This window comes from Podarcis melisellensis (assembly GCF_964234715.1).
Source record: "Podarcis melisellensis genome assembly, chromosome: Z".
NCBI classification, from domain to species: Eukaryota; Metazoa; Chordata; class Lepidosauria; order Squamata; family Lacertidae; genus Podarcis; species Podarcis melisellensis.
In genome coordinates, this window is record NC_138547.1 from 2,838,224 (window position 1) to 2,855,720 (window position 17,497).

The 17,497-nt window shown below is 44.5% G+C and overlaps 1 protein-coding gene across 6 annotated transcripts in view; it reads left to right on the plus strand.

Moving 5' to 3' along the window:
- The first annotated feature begins 4,416 nt into the window (after nt 1-4,416).
- The window catches only part of GLT6D1 (glycosyltransferase 6 domain containing 1), a 60,655-nt gene continuing 47,574 nt past the window's right edge, over nt 4,417-17,497 (plus strand). For 2 of the 6 annotated variants that reach the window (XR_014164471.1, XM_081896595.1), the window contains exon 1: nt 12,406-12,765. The gene's annotated coding sequence lies outside the window, so the exon portion shown is untranslated. Of the gene's footprint in view, nt 4,561-5,849; nt 6,008-7,395; nt 7,510-12,405; nt 12,770-17,497 lie in introns of those variants that run through there. The other 4 variants (XM_081896597.1, XM_081896596.1, XM_081896598.1 and 1 more) reach the window with 4 other exon arrangements.

Sequence of the window (17,497 nt, forward strand, 5' to 3'; positions counted from 1 at the left end):
TGTCATCTCCAGGGACTGTGGCTAAACTGATCACTGATCCACGGGAAAGGCCAACTGTACAGGCTACTATTGGTGAGTCTATAGCTTTAAAGGGCAGCAATATTTTTTTTCTAGGGTGCCTCGGGGATTCCATTCTTTCCCTACAACATGACTCAGGGCTTATCCACGCTTCCTTGTCATGTCTGACTGTTTTGCTGCAGGGGAAAACTGGTATTGAATGTGCAGTTGGAGCAAAGGGCAATTTGGAGTTTTGCCCTGATTCACATTTCCTCTTATCTATCGCTAAAGCATAGGAGCCAACTCCTAGGGGCTGAGGTCCCTCCCCCGCCCAATAAAATATTTGAGGTTTGGCACACACACCCCAAGTTGATGGGCATTGCTATTCAAATGGTGTGTGCACGCCACATCATGTGATCAGTTAAGTGGGGCAGGGATTACCTAGGCCTCCCAATATTTTATTCAAGTTGGCACCCCTGTGCCAAAGAGGAGGTTTTCCCTTGGAAAGGACCAAGGCAAGGGCACCCACAAGCAGAAGTGTGGACGAGCCCAGAAATGTGGGGAAAGCTCAGCCGTATGTTAACGGGTCATGTGATCTCATACATTAATGATGTGCTGAGAAACAATTTAATGTATGGGATCACAGTGAGGAGAAGTGGATTGTTCACTTGAACCATGAAGGGTGTGAGTCAACTTGAAGGTGCTACCCTCCTCTGATAAGGTAAAGGTAAAGGGACCCCTGACCATGAGGTCCAGTCGTGGCCGACTCTGGGGTTGCGGCGCTCATCTCGCTTTACTGGCCGAGGGAGCCGGTGTATACTGGTACTTTCCGGGTCATGTGGCCAGCAGGACTAAGCCGCTTCTGGCGAACCAGAGCAGCGCACGGAAACGCCGTTTACCTTCCCGGTGGAGTGGTACCTATTTATCTACTTGCAATTTGACATGCTTTCGAACTGCTAGGTTGGCAGGAGCAGGGACCGAGCAACGGGAGCTCACCCCGTCATTGCGGGGATTCGAACCGCTGACCTTCTGATCGGCAAGTCCTAGGCTCTGTGGTTTAACCCACAGCGCCACCCGCATCCCATACCCTCCTCTGATACTCATTCTCTAAAAGCCCTGCTGATTCTTTTGTGCGACTTTACGTTTTCTGAAAAGGCATAGCTTCTCTATAAATTACCAAAAGAGAACAAACATTGGGAATGTGGTCCAGAGCAAACAGGGTCATTTTTCAAAGACTGAAGCAGGGTTTAGCACATGGGTAGGCAAACTAAGGCCCGGGGACCGGATCTGGCCCAATCGCCTTCTCAGTCTGGCCCGTGGATGGTCTGGCAATCAGTGTATTTTTACATGAGTAGAATGTGTCCTTTTATTTAAAATGCATCTCTGGGTTGTTTGTGGGGAATAGGAATTCATTTATTTTTTTCCAAATATAGTCCAGAGCCCCACAAGGTCTGAGGGACAGTGGACTGACCCCCTGCTGAAAAAGTTTGCTGACCCCAGGTTTAGTGTCTGCCCCTGCTTTGGCACACCCAAACCTGAAACTTCTCTTTCATATTCACCAGCCTGCTCTTTTATATGCATAAGTGCCGTGCTGCTTCATGAGCAGACATGCTCCAAAGTGATTAATAGGTAAAGCATACATATGTACACTTGGAACATTAGGAAATTACAGTAGGAGTTTGAAAGGTAACAGAACAAACTTTGAAATAGGCCATCAAGAGGAAAATATAGGATGAACACGTCAGCAACCTCTGTATAGCACAATGGACTTCAGCCTTGAAAGAGGCAGCTTCATGGAAGATGCTGGAGACCCACCTGGCCCTTGCAAGAGGTAATACAATTGCAGCCTTTGGGGTGGGGTTTCTTTTACTTTTGAGAAAAGCCAAATAAGAAGCGACATGACTGAAGTTTATAAAATTTTGCACAGCATAGAGGAAGTGGAGATGGGGAAGTTTGGGAGATTCAAGACATCCCTCGGTGGACCACTTAATGATTTTTCAGTTTGAGCTATTGTAATGTGCAGTGTAGTGTGCATTGCTAGATTCTGTATGAACTTGAATTGGATTTTAATTGCTTCTTTTATTTCACACACTGTATTTTATTGTCTCGCAGTTTGCATTCCACAGAATTTAAACAACAATACAATAAAATACAATCAAAGAAATAAATAAACAATTAAAAATCAATAGAAAAAGTGAATGTGGACAATGCCATGTACCTCCTGAATGAAGCTTATAGACCAGTGGCGGTCCACAGAACAGAGTTTGTGAACTTGTGCTCTGTCCAGCGCCTGAATGATTAAACAATGTTTTCAGTCTCTTGGTTTGTAGGCCCAGTTTATATAACTTCGGATCAGACTAGGAACAGTGCCTTGGATAGTTCTGGGAGCACACACTAAGCTGGTCAGAAAGATGCAGTGAGTTGCCATTTTAAATTTCCCACATTGCCCCCCCAGAGCATGTGACAAAGGAGGGATACCTAAGAGAGCTTCTGACACCCCCCTAAATTAACATTTACCCTGTTAGTTAGACACTTTCATGACTTAGCATGTAGCCAAGAACAATTCCTTTCTCTCTCTCTCTCTCTCTGTCAACAAGCATCCAGAAAAACCACAAAACTGGTGCCACAGTCATGACGCTAATTGGAATATTGATTTAATGCTCCAAATCTCACGCAAATCTCATTTATCTTTCGTCAGGTGCTTTTTTGCCCTGGGGACAGTTTCATAATAACTGAAACAAAAAAAACAAAAAACAAAAAACACAACTGCAAATATGACAAATGAGCTCGAATGGAAAAATCAATCCAAAGCAAAAAGATACACACACACACACACACTTCCCGTACTACCAGTTAGGGTGTGTCCAGCCCTGCTTGTTGATTTCCCACTCAACCAGCTCAGGAGCTGAGCCAAAAAATGTATCTGTAAGATATGGACTGGAAAGGTAGTTGGACACAACAGCCTTCTTTATCCTTGAACATCTCGGTTATCTAAGACCAAAAGAAGAGGCTTGCCAGAACCATCTAGTGTGAGTGCAAGAGCATTGTCCCTGCTGGTGATTCCCAGTGACTCAAATTCAAATAGCCAAACATTGGATGAGCATAATTATGGAAAAATCTGGACTCCGATAGAACTGGTATCAACTTCTGCATATTTCAGGCAAAACATTCTCAAAGCAGTATATCAGTGGTTCGGAACCCCAGTGCACCTTGGAGGAATATCTCAGAACTGTTGGAGAAATTGTGGGAGCAGAGGAACCCATGCGCACCTCTGATGGGAGTGCCCTATAGCAACTGTTTCAGGAGCTCAAACGAACAGGTAGATCTCAACCATCAGCCACTTCTCTTGAATAAGTTTGAAGGCAGCAACGAAGGCATTCAATCCAAAGATTTGTTAATATTTATTATGGCAGTAAGGGATGCAGGTGGTGCTGTGGGTTAAACCACAGAGCCTAAGACTTGCAGATCAGAAGGTCGAATCCTCACGATGGGTGAGCTCACGTTGCTTGGTCACTGCTGCCAACCTAGCAGTTCGAAAGCACGTCAAAGTGCAAGTAGATAAATAGGTACCACTCCAGCGGGAAGGTAAACAGCGTTTCCGTGCGCTGCTCTGGTTCGCCAGCAGCGGCTTAGTCCTGCTGGCCACATGACCCGGAAGCTGTACGCCGGCTCCCTCTGCCAGTAAAGTGAGATGAGCGCTGCAACCCCAGAGTCAGTCACGACTGGACCTAATGGTCAGGGATCCCTTTACCTTTACCTTTATTATGGCAGTAGCATGTCTGCCCATTGTCCTTCTGGACCTGGAACATAGCAGTGGGTAACAGACTGACCTCTCACCTACAGGGTCCTAAGAGTCAAGGTGTCAAAGGTGTGCACATGACGGATAGTTAAGTATTTATAGTCAAAGTTGACGTCTGAAGGACAGTGGACCGGCTCCCTGCTGAAAATGTTTGCTGACCCCTGCCCTATGGCCTGTGCACATACACCTGCATGGAAATATCATCCCTTTTCAATCCCCTCCTGGTGCAGGAGAGGGTGGGGAAGTACCCAGCCCTTCACTTGCCTGGCCTGCCTCCTCCTCCTCCTCTTCCAACCCATTTTGTGCTCCATCCTCCAGCTTTGGGAGGAAATTACAATGGTTTATCAATTTATATTGGTCTGGTGATTAACTCTGGCAATATTTATTTTTTGTCATACGTGCTGATTAATCTTACTTGTACTGTACAATTATGCACTAATGTTTCTCTTATCTTGTGCTTCCCCACCCCTCTTTTAGATAATGAAATATTTTGAAAATGAGAAAGGGAAAGGGAAAAGAGGGTGCCTTCTATAGGTCCACAGCATATCCCCGTTTGTAAGCTGCTGAGCTCCTGTCCCAACGTGGCACGTGTTCTGCTCAGTAAGGAAGTGGCCATCTGCTTAGCTACTATGCTCACCGCCACAGCAGGAAACCCCAGTTCTTCTTCCTTCCCTCTTATTTACAGTGTCAACTCCCGCTGGACACAGCTACTAGATGTCAAACACCTTTAGAAAATCCAGGAGGACTTCGCAAAAATCGAAAGGGTACGTGAGCTTCTGGGATGGGGTGTGTGTGCAGGGGAACATTATATTTTAAGCAAGTATAAAATCTATAGGTGTAAGTACCTCTCCTAAAATTAGTTCATAGTTACTTATTTGTTACTCTTTCACGGATAACAGCTCTTGTCATGCATTTTTGCGGAGAATGTAGGTTGTTAACAGATAGCTGTATGTGATTGTAGATTATAGCTTTCCTCATTTGTGGTGTGTAGATAACAGCCCCCTGCCCTTACTTAGCTCCTGTAATTGCCATGCAGAAGTACATGGCCACCGTCCACAAAAGTCCATCTATTTAGAAATTATGGGTTAAAGCCCAATCTTTGTCTGTCCACACCTCAATATTAAATTGCGGACAGCAAATTTGAGCCTGTGGTGCAGTGGTAAAGCATGTTATGCAAAAGATTCAGTTCCCAGAATCTCCAGGTAGGGCTTGCAAGTGCCACATAATATTCTGAAGAATATTATGACATTCTGAAGATCCAATCCCAGTGTTGACAGTACTGAGCAAAATGAACCAAAGGTCTGACTTGGCACAAGACAACTTCCTAAGTCCTTAAGGAGTGTGTTCATCTGAAAAACAGATCGTGGTGCTCATATTCTCCACAGGAACTAGAGGCACTAGAGAATTCATCATTTTCCCCATCTGCAACTTCGAAAAACTATTCAGACCTGAACTTATCAAATGACAAGGAGATTTTGACTAAATATGAGGATAAATTTTGGGGCAGTAAGAGCTGTTTTGACGGTCTCCCTCAGAAGATGGCCATCTGTCATGGATGCTTTAGCTGAGATTCCTGCGTTGCACGGGGTTGGACTAGATGTCCCTTGGGGTCTTTTCCTGAATATTCTATGAATATTATGTGGCACTTGCAATAGTGCCAGTTCTGTAGACTGAAGCAGTCAAATGGGCATGTTTGGGGGCAACCCTTTTGAGTCCCTTCCAGTTCTACCCCTCTATGATTCTATGATCCCACCACATTTGAGAATTTGTCCACTTTGCTGGCCGCACCTTTCCACAAGCCATGTGATAAAATCCAAGCACACACACACATGAACACAAATGAACCCAGCAGTCCAAATCAGCTTCACTAGCTGAGAACTCTGTATGTTACAAGAGTGGAGAGTGCCCGGTCCAAAAAGATGCCAACCCAGAAGATGCCAGAGACAGGACGCTGATGATGATTGACAGGAGAGTGCTGTGCTGAGCCAAAAAGGCCTTTTCAAAAGGCTCGGGAAGAAGGGAGCACAGAAAGTCAGGCGGGCCCTCAGGACCTTGGCCAAGGCTGTGTAGCAGAGGCAAGAACAACACCCCCCGCCCTGAGGCACTGGGAGAGATCCCGCCGGCTGATCAGCACCACAGTGCCTCCCAGGCTAAGGGCCGTTTCCCGAGACCTGTGGCTGCAAGAAAGCGGCAGCGGGGCGTTTCAGCAAGGTTTGTCAGTGCTTCTACTTCCTCTGTTCGGGCTCCAAAGATCGACAGGCTGAAGATACCAGGCGTGCCCCTGTGGCATTTATGAGGTTTTTTGTTTCCTCTTCATACAGCGAGTGTCCCCGCCCCCCGCCCTGCTTTCCAGACCCCCCCAAACACACACGCGCACGTGTCTCCAGGGCATAGAACTTGTTCTTCGGATCCTCCGCTCTCTTTCTTTCTTTCTTTCTGCCGTCTTGTGGTGGTCTGCACCCAAAGCAGTTGATCTGCAGGAAATGGTATTAGGAAAAAAGGGTTGACGTGTGTTTTGGGGGAGGTGGGTGGGGAAAGCGTAGCTGTTGTTCTCTGTCTTTCTGGCAGCGATAAGCAGTTTTGCAAAGGGCTTTTACGCAGAGCAAAGATGATGTTGCAAAAAAAGGAAAGCGCGCGCTCGGGGCGGGCAGGAATCCAGTAAAACGCAGAAGTGTACGCTCAGAAATGCTTTTAGCGGAGGAGATTTTAACTGCCTGAGAAGACTTAGAAAGCGGCTGGGGGTGTGCGGAATTGATGCAATCGTTCTAATGCATTATTTGCATATGAGGCCTTGAGGAAGAAGTGCTAGATTCGAAGCCCATATATTCTCAAAACTTGCCAGGCTTCCCTCACATCCTTGCCCCCCCCCCCGCCGCCTGCAGTATGGAATTGACAACCCTGGCCTGCATATATTTTTAAAAAGATATAAATAAAAATCAACGTTGACACATCAGAATTCATTTTTTGAGGCTTGGGCTTTCCCTGTTAGTGCAATAATGGAAATGTTGAAAGGGGATTTTGACGTTTGCTCTTTGTATGTGGGGGCAGAGGGAGAATGTTGAAACATTCAGCGAGACTGACACCTGTATAGAGAAGCTTTGAAACTCATATGTTGAATTTCTCATCTCTTAAAGACTGTAGCATGCTGCCGTTGTTGGCTAAGAGTGAGCCTCACTGAACATAACGTCGAGCGTGATGCAGGCGAACCTTGCATAGGATTGTGTAATTTTCTGTGGAAAAATACTCGCTGCTAATTACGTGTTGTTTTCCAAGGCTGCATGAACACCAAGACCACTTTAAATAGCCATGGCTTTCCCCAAAGAATTATGGAAGCTGTAGCACATTGAGGGCGCCCAAGGTGGGTAGGATGCTCCCCCCATTGCTCTCAGAGAACTACAGTTCCCAGAGTTCCCTGGGGAAAGCGACTGGCTGCTAATCAGTCCTGGAAACTGCAGCACCACGAGGGGAACAGGAGTTGTCTCCTGACAACTCTGAGAACCCTTAACTAATTATAGCTCCCAGAATTCTTTAGGAGAAGCTATGACCTTTTAAAGTAGCATCATAGTGATTTACATTTATGGTGCAAATGGGGCCTGCGTTGGGCGTCTGCTGAGTCCCACCCATCAGAGAACTTGGATTGCTGCGCGACATCTGGGCAGATCGATTACCAGTTCTGCCATTGGGCAGCACGAGAAAACCACTCTGGGCAGCAGGTACTTGTGGAGGGGGATATGCGGGGGGGGGCGGGTGTAGAGAAGTGGTGGAGAATTATTGGGGAATAGAACTGTCTGTCACACAACTAGCCCTGCAGACCTCAAGAGACTGTAGCCCACAAAGACACAATGCATTTGGCTGGCTGGTTGGCTGGTTGGTTTATTGCAGTGCTGTGTTTTACTTCAGCTGGTTTTGGTTGTTTAAAAATATATATATATATTCTGTTGTCTTTTCAATGCCATTTGTTTTGCTATTCACCATTTTAATAAGTTACCGCAATAATAATGCCAACCTGCAAGCACAGTAAACAACACTGTCAGAGGCAAGGTGGCTCCAAGGATTGGGACCCCTTTTGCAGCCTGAGGACTGCATCACCTCTTGCGCAACATCCCGAGGGCAGGACGCCTGGGCGGGGCCAGAGGCAAAAGTGGGAGGGGCAGTTACGCTCGCCCACCCCTCTCTGTCCACCAGCCAGGCTAGAAGGAGGCTAGGGCAGTGGCCCTCCAGGGGTGTGTGGTGCCCCACCCTGGGATGGCAGGGGAGGAGGATGACCAGTAAGGTGGGAAGATTCAAGGACAAATCAAATGTTTAAACATTTCAATGTGGCATAGTATTGTATAGTATCAACATACATTTTATATATATATACAACCAGCAACAGTATCCACATTTGTTAGTCTTCTGCAGATCTCCACAACATATTGTAGCAAACATAGGTTTCCTGACAAATATGAAAGATCAGAAAAAAAGAGAAGTTTCTTTGTATTGATGAGGAGATGATAATAATAATAATAATAATAATTATTATTATTATTATTATTTATTTATACCCGGCCCATCTGGTTGAGTTTCCCCAGCCACTCTGGGCGGCTCCCAATCGAGTGTTAAAAACAATACAGCATTAAATATTAAGAACTTCCCTAAACAGGACAAAGAGGGAACCACCATAAGGCCCTTGGCGTTGGATCTCAGTGTCCGGGTGGAACAATGGGGGTGGAGACGCTCCTTCAGGTATACAGGACTGAGGTTGTTTAGGGCTTTAAAGGTCAGCACCAACACTTTGAATTGTGCTCGGAAATGTACTGGGAGCCAATGCAGATCTCTCATATGGTCTCAGCGGCCGCTCCCAGTCCCCAGTCTAGCTGCCAGTTGCAGTTTCCAGGTCACCTTCAAAGGTAGCCCCACGTAGAGCACATGGCAGTAGTCCAAGAGGGAGATAACCAGAGCATGCACCACTCTGGCAAGGCAGTCCACGGGCAGGTAGGGTCTCAGCCTGCGTAGACCTAATACAAATGAGATTAGCTGGGGAAAGCAAGCTCAACACCTCTCATTGAGTTTGTATACATAAGAGGCTGGTTTATAATTCTATTTTAGGAAGGATTTGTGTTCTTATATAGCTGCATTGTTTTATACTTCCTGGGTGTCCCATATTGCACAGTAGCCGTGTTCTGTGTTATAAATCAAGCACTGCCAGGAGTTGTTTCTTTTTGTTCCCCAACGTATTTCTTATCAGTAAAAATAAATGGTGTGAAGCAAGCAAATTTTTATTCTGAAAGTGTGGCCCAGAGAAAAAAGTTTGAGAACTGCTGGGCTAGATAGACATTTGTGGTGCAAACCAGGTCTAGCGAAGGGTGTGGGCCAGATAGAGATGTCTAGAGCACAGCGTTTGGCCCCAAGCCTGAATCTCCCCACCCCTGCTTCAGCAAATGGAAGTCTTGTCCAATTTTATTTATTTTCATTAATGACATTTTATAGCCCACCTCCCCCCCCCCAAGAATCTCAAGGTGGTGTACATACATCTCCTCCCCCATTTCATTCTCACGACAACCCTGTGAGGTAGGTTAGGCTGAGAGATGGTGACTGGCCCAAGAGGCCATACTCGGTGAGCTTCACAGCCAAGTGGCTCTCTCCCAGGTCCTAGGCCAGCGCTCTAACCTCTAAACCACTGCTGGCTGCTCACATGAGGAGAACAGAAATGAGCAGGAACTTTGGCAAAAAAAAAAAAATGCAAACAGAAAATAAGGTATGTGGGGAAAGAATTTGAGGAGCACACTACCCAAAACAGGAGTGGTGCATCAGTTTTACTGCTCACACATTTGCAGAATTAAGGAGGGTCTGGTTTCAAGTGTGATGGGGGTTGAGATTCCTGCATTGCAGGAGGTTGAACTAGGTGGCCCTTCCAACTCCATAAAGACCCAACAACGGAGGGGGGGTGATCAATCCCTCTTGTCAAGAAACTCTGGGAATTGTGGCTCTGTGAGGGAAGTAGGGGTCTACTAACAGCACCCAGAACCCTTAGCAAACGCCCAGAATTATTGCTTAAAGGGGCGTCCTGACGCTTTACTGATGCTTATTTGGGAAGAAGGATGGGGAGGAAATTCAGTTCAGTTCTCATTTTAATGGCAGTCTGCCAAATTCACACCTCCTGGAACAACCACAAACCTGAATATGGCTACTCTTTGTAATTCTGCACTTCTCCAAATTTTGTGAATGAAGCTCTCAAACCAAAATATGTGTCCCTAAAAGGCATATATATATTCAGGGCCATCATCCATTAAAAGGTGTGCATTAGTGGCGGGGGGGGGGGAAATATTAAAATGCATTAGATTATGGCGAACTGCTTGCAGAAATGTGTGTATGAGGAGAAACCCTCACTAAAATAACAAGTTGTTTTCATGACAAATAAATAAAAACAAAAATAAACTGATTAGGAAAAGTGGCAAATTGAAGACCAGGGAAATAAGAAACTGAGATACATTCATCCTTCTGAAGACGCTGCTGCATTTTTCTAAAATAGTCCACAAAAACAATACACCACAATAAATTTGTTGGTCTTTAAAGTGGTGCACGACCCTTTGTTGCTTTTGCTGGATGTAGCTGTTGGGAGATGTTGTCTGGAGGAGTCCAGGTTGCCAAAGACTTTGTTAGGCTCATCCTCTAATCCCAGATGCTTTTGTGCAGGAGTGGGAGAGTGATCTAGCTGTGCCTGTATCATGAAGAGAAGTGGGCACTCTCTATATGATCAGAAACACTCTTTTTCTCATTTGATCCTTGTCCATTTCAAGTGCCAGGGTTTGATGGATTTCACCAAAGAAGGGGACAGGGTTTGATCCTGCTAATCAGTAAACAGAAAAATAACCCAGCCCTGAAAGAACACCCAGGCAAAAGTCCAACTGCTGGTAGAAGGGAATAAGATAACAAAGTCTAGGAAAAAAGCACATTCTGAACATGGGGAAAATGGCTTCGTGAGGTTCCAGTGATCCTCTTCAAAATACATTTGTTTTCTTTGGAAAAGACAACATCATGCATTCTTTCTACTCGACCTTTTGGTTGTTTAAGTGCGTTCCAAGTTTTATAGGGTTTTCTGAAGGGAAAAGAATAACTGCTGAAGTGGGGGAGAGAGTCGAGACAAAGGAGTAAGCTCTAATCATTTCTGGCTGGGATCCTGTGTTTTGTTCTACATGAAGTTTCCTGCTTGGCAGGGGGTTGGACTTGATGGTCTCTTGTGGTCTCTTCCAACTCTATGATTCTATGATTCTAAGCCAGCCTGAACAAAGGAGCTACCCAAACCATTGTTGCACTTTGTGGGTGTGATTATGATCTGAGAGGAGTGCCCTGAGAGACTTTGTCCCTGCTGAATCTGTAGAATGGCATGATCTTAGGGAATCTGGAAGGAATCTCTAAGGCCAACTAGATCAATCCCCTGATCACAACCAGATTCCTGACAGGTGGCAATTCAGCCTCTGCTTAAAACTCTCCATTCCAGTGCAATGCTGGGTTCTTGTAACATCAGAGGGCCAAAGCAGCCTTCCCTCAACCTGGTGGGTGTTTCCCTCAACCTGGCTGGGGCTGATGGGAGTTGTAGTCAAAACTATTTAAAGGGCACCATGTTGGGGAAAAGGTGGGCCGAAGGGTGAGATTAGAGCTCCCAAACCCAAACAGGAAAGAATGCTTCTTCATGCAGAAAGGAGTTGTGTGATGTCCACCAACTTGCAAGGCTTTAAAAGAGAATGAAATAAGTTCCTGGAGGAGGATAAGTCAATAAATGGACATTAGACAGGATATCTATGCTCTGCTTCCACAGTCAGAGGCAGCAATGCTTCTGAACAGCAGCTTCTGGAAGCCACAGTGGCAGGGGAGAGTGCTGCTCTTGTGCTCAGGTCCAGCACAGCACCTGCGTTGCACACAGTTCAATCCCCACTTGGCTTAGCCAGCCAGTCAAACCCATTTCCCAGGGTGTGGCTGCTGTTGCATGCTGGCAGCTTCTTGGAGTCACAGATGAGAGCAGAGTCCGTTAGGTATCATAACCGGCATCATTTATCTGATGAAAATAGGGACGTCCTAAGGAAAAGCAAGACATTTCAGGATCAAATCAGAAACTTGCGGTGACTTCTGTTAATCTGAGACTGTCCCTGGAAAACAAGGACACTTGGGAGGATCCGAGATAGAACCTGCTCTTTGCTCTTTGTTCTGTTCTTAATGATTTTATTGCTAGCTGCCTCTAGAGGCCCTGGTCTTAAAAGGCTGCCTGCCTCTTAAGAATCACCCACTATTGCTATTCCCCCCCCCCATCCTGAAGGTTGAGCTCTGGTCACAGCCCTCCCCTGGAACAAGACTCCACTTAGGAATCTGCAGGCCTCGCCCATCTGAAAAAGGCCAGAAGGCTGGACAATTTGAAAACAGGGAAACCGAACGGATTGCATTTCTCTTCCAAAATGCTCGCACATTCTGTTTCTTTTCCTTCCTACAAAAATAGCATTGCCAAAGCCACACTATTCAAAACAGTACTTTTGGTCAGGAAGGAAAAGGCCCCGCCTTCAAACTATGTTTCCCCCCCCCAACCATTGCAATTGCACCAATTAGAATGTGATTCACCAGCTTTTTGCAAGCAAAACAAGGAAACGTGGCAAGCAGCAGCAGCAGAGAGAGAGAGAGAGAGAGAGAGAGAACGAACATAAGACGCACTTTGCCTGCAACTTGCCCTTCCACAACTACCCATGTTTTGACATCGAAAACTTCACTCTCTCTCCCCTATCCCCTGGGTTTCTGTCAAAATAGCTCAGGATGTGAGATCTAGAACAATCCCTCTTGGAAATAACAAAACAGGGCTTAATTTTGACAGAAAGTGCTGGGACAGTTTCCTTTTATGAAAGTCCTGCCTAGTTCAGCAGAATATAGACTGGGCAGGTTACAACTCCACACCCATCCCTACACAGGCTGTTCTCCAACTCAGAGAAGTCAGGTCCAGCCAAACGGTATGTATACACTCCGGCTACTAAAATGATTTCGGTTCATCAGTGGTGGTGGTGGTGGGAATTATTTTATTTTAAAAGTTTTGGATTTGATTGTGATCCTGCAAATAGCTTCCTCCCAGTTTTGCTCCAAAGAAACTGAAATGTCATTTTGCCTTTTAGCCCACAGACCATCTGCTCAGGGTGAAATCCACATGTATTTCCTCTCAGAACTTGCTGTGCTTGATCTTTTCCATCATTCCTCCCCACCCAGGCTTCTCAGGCACAAAAGAGAAGTTGGTTCTATTTCTCTCTTCTCTTTGTTTTCAAGTGCGTCTGAACGTTTCCCAGCGGTGTGCAGTAAGTTAACAGTGAGCCTCTGGCAAGGCAGCGGTTCCTGGGGGAAGTGAATTTGAGGACATGGGTGTGTTTTCTCAGGAACGATGTAGGGCGAAATGGAACAACAGGGTTAGGTGAGGCAAACCAGTAGATTTAAGGTGGCGCAGAACAGGGACTTAACAAAACTCTTTACCAGGGAAATGGATTTGCGACATCCAAATAAACACAGCTGCAGTTCTAGACACGCTTGCTTGTGAGGGTGCGCACCACTGAGCTCAGCATGACTTCTGAGCATACAGGGGTAGTGCTTGAGAGCTGCATGTTCATTTCTCAGTTTTTAACATTTATTTATTATAATCTTTTAAAAAGCCATCTCCTTTCACCAGCTAATGACCTCCAAGAGGTGCAAAATGGCTCTTATCAGCACATGATTGCAGACAGAAAAGGGTAAACGGCAGCTGATATGTCAGGTGTGAGCTTCTGCACTCCACAGACCTGTGAAGCCACAGACCTGGTGCAGAACTTTATTCTCAGGGAGCAAGGGTCCCTTTGAGAAAAACTGTATGCTGTTTGTCCCTGGGCTACCCTCTCTGAAGAAGGGGCTCAGAGAGCCCTCTGAGAATCAGGAGTCTGCCTCCCACTTTCCTTCCAAAGGAGCTCTCAGTCAGTTCCCTGCAGCTTCACAGCAACCCTGCAAGGGAAGCTAACTGGAGAGTTAGGGACTGCCCTACCCCCAGTGAGATTTGTGGACCAACTAGGGATCTGAACTTGCGTTTCTCCAATGCGAGCCACCAGATTCCCTGTGAGAAAAGTGCTTCGGGTTCTCTTGATATGGGGCCAAATATTCAGATGCAATAAGCCACAGACATTGGGACACACTTTCTAAAGCAGGGCTCAGCAGACTTTTTCAGCAGGGGGGCGGCCCGCTGTCCCTCAGACGTTGTGGGGGCCCGGGCTATATTTTGGGGGGGGGATGAATGAATTCCTATGCCCCACAAATAGCCCAGAGATGCATTTGAAATAAAAGGACACATTCTACTCGTGTAAAAACATGCTGATTCCAGGACCGTCCACAGGCCAGATTTAGAAGGCGATTGGGCCGGATCCAGCCCCCGAGCCTTAGTTTGCCTACCCATGATCTAAAGCTATCCAGAGGCATTGATATTGGTATAGAAAGCCCTTAACAACTTGGGGCTAGTTTACATGTGTTAATCACCTTACCCCATATGGGCCCTCTCAAACGCTTTGATCTGCAGAAGTGGCACCATTGCAGGTGCCACATAATATTTGTTCCGCCTTTCTAAGAACTCAATATTTCAGTGTGGCACCACCCACCCTTTGGAACTTAGCTATGCTATTTTTGGTGCCTGTTAAAAACATGTTGTTTAGGGAAGCCTACCTAGTGTTCAGAAAGTCGATGCACGTCTTAAGCTGCTTTAGCTTGTTGTTAATTTTATCTTTTTGAATGTCTTAAATTATTGTCGTTAATTTTTCTTATTGATAATATTATTGCTTTATTGTTAAACAGCTTTGCGGGTTCGGGGCTTTTTTTTACGATTAAGCAGTGTATAAATTCTATGAAATAAATAAATGAACAGTACCCCCTGAAGATACTAACTACACCCACCAACCCACATATTTTAAACAGCAAGTGTGGAATCAATCTGGTTTCTCCCTGCGGTATTTTATCAGAGTTTATTTTTAAAAAAATTATCAACAATTTCAACATAACAAATTATCAAAACAAATCATCTTCATTATTTCCCCACACCCTTTCCCACCTCCCCAACAACCCCCCCCCCAGACTTCCCTCAGCTCCTCTCTCTGATCTCTCAACTCATATTATTCTCTGCATATTGTAAAATTGTATACATCCTTATCTGTCTACTATATTAACCCTCAATAAATTTGTGTATGTTTATTCAAAACCTGCCAAGGAGTCCAGTTCATTTTGTTGTCTTTTTAAATAATTTGTAAAAAGTTCTCATTCTTCTTTGAATTCACAATTGTCCTTATCTCGCAGTTTGTATGTCAGTTTCACCAGTTCTGCGTAGTTCAGCAATTTCTCTTGCCACTGTTATTTTGTCGGGGTTTCCTCATTCTTCCATCCTTGTGCTATCAAGACTCTCGCCGCTGTTGTAGCGCACATAAATAAGTTCTTTATTTTCCTTGGCAGGTCTTGCCCTACAATCCCTGACAAAAATGCTTCTGGTTTTTTTACAAATGTCATTTTAAACATTTTCTTCAACTCATTATATATAATTTCCCAATTTTTAAAAAATTTCTCTGCATTTCCACCACATATGGTAAAAAGTTCCTTCCTTTTCTTTACATTTCCAACATATGTTTGACCTGGTTTTATACATTTTTTTCTATCTGTACTGGTGTTATATACCATCTATACATCATTTTTGTGTAGTTTTCTTTCAAAAGAGAACAATCTGTAAATTTTAAATTTGTTTTCCACAATTTTTCCCAATCTCCAAATTGTATGTTATGTCCTATATCTTTTGTCCATTTGATCACGACCAATTTCACCTCTTCATCTTTTGTTTCCCATTCTAGCAGAATACTATATGCGCCTTTCAGCAATTTCACTTTCCTATCTATGACTTCCTTTTTGAAATCTAGAAGTGGTGTAACTAAATCCTTTCTTATGGTCTTCTTTATACGTCTCATGTAATTGCCTATAATGTAAACAACTCTAAAATTTGTCTTTTGTTTCATCGTACTCTTTTAGTTACAATTTTCTTTCTGGATCTTTTAGTAAATCACTGTACGTAAGCGACTCCCCTTTCTTGCCAAGTGGCTTGGGCAACAAGGCTTCAATTGGTGAGAGCCACCAAGGTGTCTTTTGTTCTGTTAAGTCTTTATCTCTCTCCCAAACCCGCATTAATGGTTTCCTAATTATATGATTATAGAATCCTTTATATTTTATCAAAGTTTCAAGTTAAACAGCCACGTGCCCATTGGCTTTTCCCAGTGCCGAGATAAAACATGCCAGCTGAGCTTTGAAAGGCACAGAGTAATGTTCAGCACCATTGTGTGCTCTTCAAGGACAGCGTGCGGAAGAGTGCAAATGTTTTCCTTTTAACAAGCAGTGCATTCTTAATGACACACCTTCCCAGTCATTTGTTGCTGTCCCCTGCTCTCTCATCTATGCACATGGCACATAACCATCAAACACTGAAAAAACCCCACATTTTCCTGGAAACCCTGAATCTATTTACTTATTGCAATGCTTACACCTGGCCTCTGCGACTTGTTGCAAGGATGATTGGGGAGCAGGGAGGGAAGAAGACAATTGTTACTAGCCTTTAGCTGCTAATAAATTTACAAAACCAACTTACCTCCTAACCAATTAGTTTGATAGCTCCATTCAAGTTAAGTGTATGAACCATTAAAAGCCTAATGCAGGATATTGCTAAATACTTAAAAGATTCAAGATTAGGGGTAGAAGGACCTGTCAATGTCATTCTCAGTTCCCCATTTTTCCAGACACTGATTCAGTTCTCTAAATTTCTACAACAATTTGCATTAAAAAAAAAATTGGGGTGAATTTCTCCTGATAAGCATACAGTGGTACCTCGCAAGATGAATGCCTCGCAAGACGAAAAACGCGCAAGACGAAAGGGTTTTTCGTTTTTTGCGTTGCTTCGCAAGACGATTTTCCCTATGGGCTTGCTTCGCAAGATGAAAACATCTTGCGAGTTTGCTTCCTTTTTCTTAAAGCCATTAATACCCAGCGAATCCGCGCGCCGCAAGACGAAAAAATCGCAAGACGACACAACTTGCGGAACGAATTAATTTCGTCTTGCGAGGCACCGCTGTATTTTTGTGCTCAGTTGTGCTTACCATACATGTTTTTGCAAACAACATTTCCTAATATAATGCATCTTTGTATGTTAATTTCAACAACACATTTATTTTTATGCATATTTCCCCCGATATACACAGTTCGATAAAGTTTAGTTGCACGTTGCAAAATTCAGGTAAGTACAGATTTTGAAGGTAGGCTGTGCCTTTAGATGGCTTTGCCTTTGGAGGATAATTGATTTGAATCTCTCCATCATCCCTACTCAGGATACAGAGTTGCATCCAGCATTAGACCTACAAACAGCAGACCAATGGAAATTAACGAACCCAAGCTCATCATGGCCATTAATTGCCACAGGACAGGCCTACTCTGTGTAGGTTGGATGCAATCTGTGAACCCATAACACAACCTTGCATAAAATCTGCAGGCGATAATTTATATGAATGAATGAACATCCAACTTTTGGAACAAAATTAAGATGAGGCTGGGATCTCACAGGCTCTTTGCATACCCTCCAACATTTCTCCAATGAAAATAGGGATGTCCCATTCCATAATGATAATTTTACTATTTTAGCCCCACACATCTTACTGGGTTGTC